Below are 9,890 nucleotides of genomic sequence, written 5' to 3' on the forward strand. Positions count from 1 at the left end.
TAATAAACAATTGTAACTTTCTATGCTTTAAAACTTTACGAAACACGTTTTTACTTCGAATCTCGATCAAAATCAAATTCTATAAGTTACTTAATCACTTGTAATGTATAAATAAGATGCACACTGTTCGATTAATATTGGGAACATGCGTAAATGTTAGTAACAATCGTGGAAATGAATAAACATTCACAGAAACCGTTCGTCTGCGCAGATTTCGCAATATCTCGATGTTTATTTATCATATTTATTAACAACCGTCGTAGGACTATAGGTTAAACAATTATTAACAATGTTCTAGCATAAATAATGGCTTAAAATATCATTTTGTTGAAATATTCTTCGATCGCGATGAAATTTTTCATTGAGCTCCAACCGACATTGTCAAAGACAATCAAAGTACCGGTAAGTGACCTTGTGGTGGGTATATAAGGAGTCGGCGGTTTTCTTAAATTTCACTCTCCCGGGAGCCGTCGAGGTGGACGGACGTCTCCATTTTAGGTATCTGGACCCTCCGCGGATGACCATGGTCACCGCTTGCCCTCTTGGTAACCGGTACTGACCGGTGATGGGCTGTGGTCAGTACTGGCGACCATTCTCTAATTTTTTTTTTTCAATTTTGTTTCTTTGTTTAATTTATTTTATTTGATCTCTGATTTTATTTGTACTTGTTTCTCCATATTTATTTTGTTGTCACTGCTTGCTTTATTTTCTTTGTTTCTGCATGACCACTGTACTTAACCATTGACTCGCATATTCTGTATTAATTTGTTTATCGTGTCTTGACTTATTTAACATTTATCGATTTAGCTCCATTAGGTAGATATATCAGAAGACAAAAAACGAAGGGACTGCTAATTTTAAGTGTAGACTAAATTAGTTTTAAGGCCACCATGTATGAACATTTGTTCTCTGCCGAGCAATTATCCAATCTTTAGCTTATTTTTGCTCGCTTCCTCGTTTCTCAATCCGGCCACCTCTGCTTGTTGCATAAGCAAGTGACCGGCCGTGTAGGTGACCGAACGGTCGATCGCCGTCGCTTCTGGTGGGTTCGCTTTGAGAGAACATGCTGCGAACACAGGGGCAGGTGTTCGCATCGGTCCCTGTGGAAGCCCCTGTGCCACAAGACCCTCTCTTCGTCATCCTCCGTGAGTCAGGTCCACGCTCTGCGTGGCTCCTGTCTGCGGAGTTGAGAGAAACGGGGCACTCCAAGGAGTGGACGGGCGTCGTGCATTTCCTTGAGAATCGGGCCCACTAAGGGGAAACGGGACCGACCTAGTAGGATCAACTACACACGGTTCGCGTCGCGTATTCTCCAACTTTGCCTCATTTTTCCACAATGTAATTGCTCGGCAGAACTAAACCAGGAGATCGAAGGAACATTGATTCCTTCCATCTCTGCGGTTTAGTAATTTCGTTTGTACCGCGTATCGAGGGAGATCGATGGAACATTGATTCCATCTATCTCTCTCCGGGTCTCCGCTCGCAGCAACCTCCACGCGGTGAGACCTGGTAATCGGTATTACTCGCGACGAACTTATAGTTCTAGGTCGCGGGTAATACCGAGCTAATGGCTGCGAATTTCGAATAGCTTTTATCAACTTTGACGTATCGAATAAACAATTATTACTTTCTATGTTTTATAGCGTGTACATAGACTAGTTACTTAATATACAAGAATAAATTGTATACTGTAACATAGTAGGAACATGATAACAAAAGTAGGAATATGATTGTAATTGGAAACATTATGTATGTTATATTGAATAAACCAAATATATTCAGAATAGTTTGTGTTTTTTAATTACAACCTTCCTCACCCTTACCTGCATTCCTATGTATTACTTTAAGAATAATTGAATCATGTCACTTCCAAGAGTCAGAAAAAGAAATACGTTGTAGCATAAGCTGTGTAGCATAGAATAAATTGTAGCAAAAGTTCAGAAATTCATTCATAAAGTTAATTTTTATATAGTTTTGCGTATTCTGTTATATCTTATTTCTAATTTAACAATTCGATTATTTTTCACTTAAGCGTAGTTTAATTTAGGTTATATTTCTCCTGTAAATTGTGCCGGATGCAAGCTAATATAGGAGTTGTAGTAGGTAAGCTTTCCGCACTCGATATATTTTGAGGTGCAGGAAATCTTACACGACTCCTGACTCCTTCAAGAGGTCGAAAAGGTCTTTAAAGAATTTAAAGAGATTCTTTTAATAATTCAAAAAGAATTAAGAAAGAAACAAGATTTACATATATCGAATCATTTGCTTTCAGTTTCAATTATATTCGTATTTTATTTACTTCTTTTATCACATTGTTTCTCATTTCTTTTTTTTAATCTTAACATGCGATTAATTATTTGTTATCTCTGTTCTCAATTTGAAACAATTAGTTATTAGGACACAGTGTAGGGATATTAGTTTTCTCATTTCGTTGTCTTGCGAAAATCTTCGAATTTCTCCATTTATCCACCGAAATGACGAAGATGACACCCGTTGATACACGATCGAAGCGACAAATCTGCTGGTCCTGGTTGAAATAACATCTGCACCTATAAAAGAACGTTTCAGATCAATGCGTGTATCTTTTATAGGAGTTTCGAAGATTTATCTTAGCGTATACTCCAAGCTGGTCCCTGTACTTTGATCGTGGAGTATTTCTTTACTTATTTTTTTAGCACGATTCCAATTTGTGTCCCTTACAATTACTTCAAATATGTATATTAATTATATACTTTAAACATGTGATAATAATTTCAATAGTTAACGAGACGGTTGCGCGACAAACGTATAAGAGACACGCTTGGTCATTGCGTTAAAGTGTCCGCCACTGTACTTTTTTGTGCGAGTGAAAAACGTTAAGTTGTTTCCCTGGTAAATAACCTGGGTAACGAATTAATAGACCGTCGAGTGATTTGTAAATTTTCTTCCTCTAAAGCGTAGATTATTCGTAAAGATGTAATTAACAGAGGCGTCTCGAGAAGAGTACGCAGCCCGCCGAGGATCATTCGACACGGCTTTTGTCTCTATATTAATTCCGTTTCTAAAGAGATCTCATTGTGCCGGTGGCGTTGCCGTGGCAGCGAAGAGGATCCACGCAAATCAACCAAGATATCGCCGAGCCACCTCCATGAACCCTAATATTCATTTCGAAAGTTTAATTAATCCCTTCCTTATCTGCCAAACGCTCGTTACAAAGTTCCCTTCTTTTCAAACGACCCACCCTACCTCGTTATAACAGTTTTCCGTCTTTCGAGTATACCGTTTGCTACAGTAGAATCTCCATTATACGAATGTTCGTTGTTCGAATGTTCCATTATCCGAACGTCCTTTCGGAGCATTTCCTTCTGTATCGAAATTTACTTCCGTGACGATAAAAATTAATTATTACGAAAGTTTAGTACGAACAACGACACCGAAACGGTATACAGGACAATTAACACGCCGAAGAATTGGTACAGACGGAATTTGGTACAGTAGAATCTCCATTATACGAATGTTCGTTGTTCGAATGTTCCATGTTCCTCTCTCTGTAGCGAAATTTACTTCCGTGACGATAAAAATTAATTATTACGAAAGTTTAGTACGAACAACGACACCGAAACGGTATACAGGACAATTAACACGCCGAAGAATTGGTACAGACGGAATTTGGTACAGTAGAATCTCCATTATACGAATGTTCGTTGTTCGAATGTTCCATGTTCCTCTCTCTGTAGCGAAATTTACTTTCGTGACGATAAAAATGAATTATTACAAAATAATAATAAGTTTAGTACGAACAACGACACCAAAACGGTATATACAATTGACACGTCGAAGAATTAGTCGAATTATCCGACGTTGTCGAAAACGATAATATTATTTCCGAATTCTCGATGTACAATCATTTTTGTTTCATTCTTTGGACCAATAATCGGCAAAATAAATAACTCGTTACGTCGTACGAATTATCGAAGCTAGACGATAAATTTTAACTCTTTCCAGGACCGTATTAAAAATGGGAAGAGTTGGCCCGATATTTCGGTTTACGATCAATTCGATCGAAAATATGTACGGGACATAAATATTTCCAAATGAAATTTCCCACAACTTTGGTTATATGCTTTTCGGTTGTGAAAACAATTTTAAACAAGGTACATAGCCATTCTCACGAGGTCTCCACAACTCCCCACTCGGTAGGAATTTTACGATGTCATGAGGTTTATATTTAAAGTTTGGCTACCCCATAGATGCGTTTCAAATTTAATCGCAGTTGCTCCAACCGGTTCCTCGCGATACTGAAACAATATTGGAGTAAGAGCACGTTCCGTTTAGATCTCGGTTATTATCGATTGTACTGAAAATTTGTTTAGAATGAACATTTTATTTGCAATAACATTTGTCGAGTACGATTTGGCTGTAAACGGAAGACTAGCGAGATAACGTTCATTAACTATTTCTCAGTGTCTCGTAATTCCCTCCACCCACCCTCTCTCTTGGAAACAGAGTTCGTATTTTAAGTTTATACGTTATTCTACCTTCCAGACTTCATTACAAACACAACTGAAATTTCTATATCTATCCTTACTCGACCTCTTTGAATATGGTTGCGATGAAAAATAATCTATTGTATCTCCCGGACACAGAATAGTCAAATTTGAATAAAGATTGAATAGGTTTCGTTAAAATCGCCTAACAATTTTCCTATTACGAAGTTACAGATTTTAGAGTTACATTACGATTCGATTTATCTACGAAGAAGATGAGAACGAAAATTCCTCAATATCGGGAAAGCTACTCAATATTCGCGATATTGGAAAATTATTTGTTCATTTCCGTTCATATTCGCGTTACTTGTAAATAAAATCAACGATATCGAAGAAACGAGTACTCGCAGATCGGAGAGTTCCTTCGATCGAAACATTCGCGTCCTCTTCGTTAGTTTTCGACAGTGTTTCGTCGAATTTGAAATTCGTCATTGAATCTTCGAGCGCTACGAACGCGAACAATTTTTTTCTCGAAAGATTCAACACCTTCGAGCAGTTTATACGCAGCACCGAAACAGTTAAACCCGTCTCTCCCGCGCAACGTAGGCTTATTTATTTTTCCATATCCGTCCAATTTAGAGCCGAGTCGAGTTCGGTAGCCCGGAAACGTTTCCACAAAGAAACCTTCGTGAGCCCACCTGTCTGTCTGTTGTTTTTCTTCTCCCTGTTTCTCTTTTGTACGTCGTCCATCCGTTTCTCCTTTTCCCTCTCGCGTCGCGTCCGTTCCTCTCGTGCCCGTGCTCGTTGCTTTCAACTCGACAATCGATGGGACGATGATGGATCGTCCCTACGACTCCATGGAACTTCTTTCCAGACCAAGTGACGCGCGATAAGTCAGCTCACTCCTGGATCGATAAATCCATGATCGATCTGGACGTCCTTCTGAATTATTCCTGTCACGTTCGCCCCGCGCAGTGATTCCTATCCAGTTACCTGGAATTTTAACGTTACCGGTTAAACTCCTTTCGACATTCGCGACCCTCTCTCGCGATCTCATCGATTTTTTCTTACCTGTTCGAATTCCACTCGAATCGATGGAACATTACTCAAGGTACGTTGAGTAATATCTACTCGCAGAGTAGACCGAGTACATATTCATAGAGTAGCCGAACAGGAGAGTCGTTCGAAAAGTTCACGACTTAACGAACGAGAACGTTCTATTTTCGGTACATTGTCTTCATTTTTCAACATATTTTCCCTCAATTTAGAAACGACGACCAATTCGGGAATCGGTTGTACATTCAATCGCTCCGGGTCTCATCGACGGGTGTTTGCACGATCATCGTTCAGTCATTGGCAAATTGAGACGAAATTTGAGTAATATTCTACTCCGGAGGTGTGCACTTTTTTATTTTTAGAAACAATGGTTAATCGTGCTTAGTGTTTATAATAGAGACGATGACGATGGTTTAAAATAGAATTAATTAGGATATAATATACATCCATTTAAAATTGTTACTTTCGAGTATGTATTGTGTGTTTGTACGTGTAATTATGTATTTTTACAATAAAGTGAGCTATAAAATTCAAATACGCTCGCCGTCCGTGGACCGAGAACTTTCCAAACGACCCTATTACTCACTTCCGTTAACGGTACGTTTACTTTCAGCCGTTCAAGGAGCAGCCGGAAGAAAACGAAATCACGAGAAGTAATTTCGAAATCTTCGTTTCGAGTTTCGAGACCTGTGAAATACCTTTTTCGATTCTTCGTTAGGAAAGAACGGTTCCGTGTTTGTTTCTACGAGAGTCGGAGCATCGGGCCAACTTTATTGCCAACGAACGTTGAATCTTCTCTTCCACATCCCCCCTCGAATCGACTCCACGAGAGCGATTCGATTAGACGAGGAGAGAATTTATTTTTGCTTCCGTGGTCAGGACCGAAAGTTAACTCGATCGGTCGAATCGGTGAATAGAAAGGGTGATCGGTTGATCGGGAACTCTAAAACGAATTATGGTTAAAAACGTGTAACTGTATTAGCACGGGTCTCGTTTCGTGTAGCCGTGTCACTGAACAACGAAAGAAATTCACGACACCTCCGGGAGATATTGGCTTGCTCGGAAAGTCATTTCGTTTTCCAAAATGGGGAATATATAATTTGATAAATTTTAGAGTTTATAAACTCGAAGAAAATCGTGTTTCATTTTTACCAAAAAAAAAAAAAAAACGAAATGACTTTCCAAACAAGCCAATATTTTAAAATATACGCACCTCCCACGAATAATTAAAAATATCCCGAACAACACCGAAAGAATTTTATCGTACACACTTCCTAAGGTCTTTTTATAGCAATAGGATTTCCGCCGGTGAACGAGTAACGCTCGATTGTTATTTTTAAGTAGCTAATAATATATGTAATTTTATTTTACTTCTCGTGGTATATTTAAAAACACTCCGAACAACACCGAAAGAATTTCACTCATAATACATACACCTCCCACGGATAATTAAAAATACTCCGACAACGCGAAGTTTGCAGTTCGATGATCCGGAGCAACATCGTGCTCCTTATCCGCTAAACAATATTCCACTTAGCCAGCAGCTCCGGTTTTACGTTCAAACCGCGGAAGGTTTTCAACGAGTTGTAAAATATGGAGAAAAAAAAGAAAGAAATAAAGAAAAGCGAGGAGGACGAACCGAGGGGACGATACCAAAGGAGGAAAATTCGAAAAAAGAATTATTCCCGCAAGCTCGGGGGTATAATTTACCCCAAGACGATCCCACGGTACGAAACAACCGTGGTTTATAATTCCATGCTGTATTTCCATAGAAATTAACGGCACAGTTCGGGCGTTCAACGAAATTCCAAGCGTCTTTCGAGGGCAACAGAGCTTGCATCTCGTGGCTTTGCCTTTCACGACACAAAGGAAAAGCCGGCTATTTGTCTGCTTACTCGGTTGGTTTGTTATTAAACTTCTCGCGTCTTTATTTCAGTGGGCCGCTGTTCAGCGAGAAAAACAAATGGAGTTTCCCGTTTGATGGTCTGAAAACCCAGAGGTTCGTGGGAACGAGTTTTTCAGACGTTTCGTTCCACAAAAATAAATTCACCCCGTAGGGACTTTTGTTTCAATATTAGGCGAATATTTTTGTTTCTTATGGCACTCGACTCACGGCGGTTGCCGCAAACTATATTTCTTTCGCGTTGAATTATTCAGGATTCGCGGAAAAGTTTAAACGTCGGCTAGAAAACTATCGCAGTATTGTCGGAAAGTTCTTTGTTACAGGTATTCGTATCTTAGTTACGTGCACGGTGCGTTTAATAAAAAATTAATTGAAAATCTGCGCCGATGACGAATCTGTGCGAATCGAGAAAGTAGAAGGACTTGGAACATTCTTCTTTGTTTATTTTCTTTTCCGGCTGCATTCGATTATTACATTCCGGCGTGGAAGACTCGCTTTTTTTTTGGTTTTTCTCATATCCTACGAAAATAATTAATTTTCAGGCAACTCGATCGGCAGGATGAGCTACAAAGAGGACAAAGAATCTTGTCAACGTAGAATTTTTATTTGTTTTATATGTGTAATAACTAGGGTGCGTTTCTTATGGAAACGTGTGCAGTGTCTCTGAAAAGTATTCGATCGCTCGTGATAGATACCAGCTCCGAAAATAATTTCTATACTCAATACTTATGATATTACAATATTAAATTCAATTATTTTGGTTCCTTCGTTATTTAATTAATGATCGTTTAAAATAGAGAAAATTTTGTCTATCGATAACTTTAATATTAGAAATTTATTTTACTTTACTTCGATTATTTTAACGATAGAATATTTGGCTCCATTTTCTTTTTATAGCAATAGGATTTCCGCTGGTGAAAGAGTAAAAGCTCGATTGTTATTTTTAAGTAGTCGATAATACGTGTAATTTTATTTTGTTTCTCGTGGTATGTTTAAATACAAAGATACGATTACATTCGTTCGATAAATAAAAATAAAGTTCTCTCGTATCGTATGTACGATCGAATACTTTCGGGCGATAGTGTACACGGCAGGGATTGTTTAAACGGTAATATCGAAATATTTTTCACGCTAAGTTAGACTATAAAAATATTAAGAAAGAAAAGAAAGAAAATCGTGCAACCACTACTTCGAATAAAAATTCTTTGCGAACACTTTCACGAACTGAAATTTAAAATATATTTTCTGTATTTGCAAAATATTGAGGATTAAGTTTTCCATGCAACGTCTTATTCTCGTTTCGTCCCGAAATACAATAGATTGTTCTATAAGTTTTGTCGTTCGATAAAACTTATCGAACAACCTGGTAGACAGTTTGAATAAAAAACAATTGAGTTCGTACCTTATAAAGTGTTAATTCTCTTATTTGGCCGAGCACTAAGCGAGAAATTTGCTCGTCCTGGTGCAAGAATGCGCTTCATTTGGGAGCAGTTGCGCGGTTGGCCCAGTTTTCAACCCTTTGTACCGATATTACGTTCGAGTTTCACGAGCAACACGAAAATAAGCCGTTGTCTCGCGTACAAAAAGCATTGTTAAGCCTCCAGTAACCATCCACTCGATGAGCTTGGGCACTTGGAAAATTCCATTTCTCTTCCTTGATCGTGGATCAAGAGCGACAAGGGCTACCTGGTGTTTCAAAATATTAGGTCGGGTCATTAAGTTGGTCTTTGAGCAACGTTTCTGCGTTTCGTCGTAATTTTGTTACTTAATTATTACCTGCAGAGATATTGTAGAAGCTTTCCACGATATCTGGTAATTGAAATTGCATTTTGTATAAGATGTGCCTGAAATTTTTGGTTAACCTTTTACTAGAATGATTCCATTATTTATTTACAGCGATTCTTCTTTTGCTGTCTACAAAGGAATATTTAAAATGACCACTTCGAAGGAAATATGAATCCTGTAGGTTTCTGAACATCTTCAAATACATTTGGGCTGTTCGACATTATTGTTGGGTGAAATATTGTAAATCAGCAATTGATTTCCTCGGGAAAAAGTTGTTTAAGAGTAACATTCAAAATGATCACTTTGTCTGACCATACATCCATAATTGTCTGACTATACACTCGCATTTCCACTTGTCTGATCATAGACGGATTTAATACCACTTGACGGGCCCATATCCGTGGTAAGACAAAGTAGTATTATCCCGTCGATGATCAACCAAAGTAGTAGTACCCCGTCCATGGTCAGACAAAACAGTATTATCCTGTCGATGACCAGCCAAAGTAGTTCGCCCTCGTTCGTGGTCAGACAAGTAGTATTGCCCCTGCCTACGACCAGACAAAGTAGTATTACCCTGGTCATTGGTCAGACAAAGTAATATTACCCCGTCCATGGTCAGACAAAATACTAATATCCTGTCTATGGCCAGACAAAGTAGTATTGCCTCCATGTATGGTCAG

At 38.5% G+C, this 9,890-nt stretch overlaps 1 long non-coding RNA gene across 1 annotated transcript; it reads right to left on the reverse strand.

Annotated features, from left to right (window-relative positions):
* Positions 1-2,349: 2,349 nt before the first annotated feature.
* LOC143153037 (uncharacterized) lies at positions 2,350-5,710 on the reverse strand. The gene is made up of 2 exons (XR_012993702.1): positions 5,165-5,710; positions 2,350-2,549 (listed from the first exon to the last, which is right to left on the reverse strand). It is a non-coding gene; the product is annotated as an uncharacterized LOC143153037 (long non-coding RNA).
* Positions 5,711-9,890: the final 4,180 nt, after the last annotated feature.

Source organism: Ptiloglossa arizonensis, chromosome 12, assembly GCF_051014685.1.
Source record: "Ptiloglossa arizonensis isolate GNS036 chromosome 12, iyPtiAriz1_principal, whole genome shotgun sequence".
In the NCBI taxonomy this organism is placed as follows: Eukaryota; Metazoa; Arthropoda; class Insecta; order Hymenoptera; family Colletidae; genus Ptiloglossa; species Ptiloglossa arizonensis.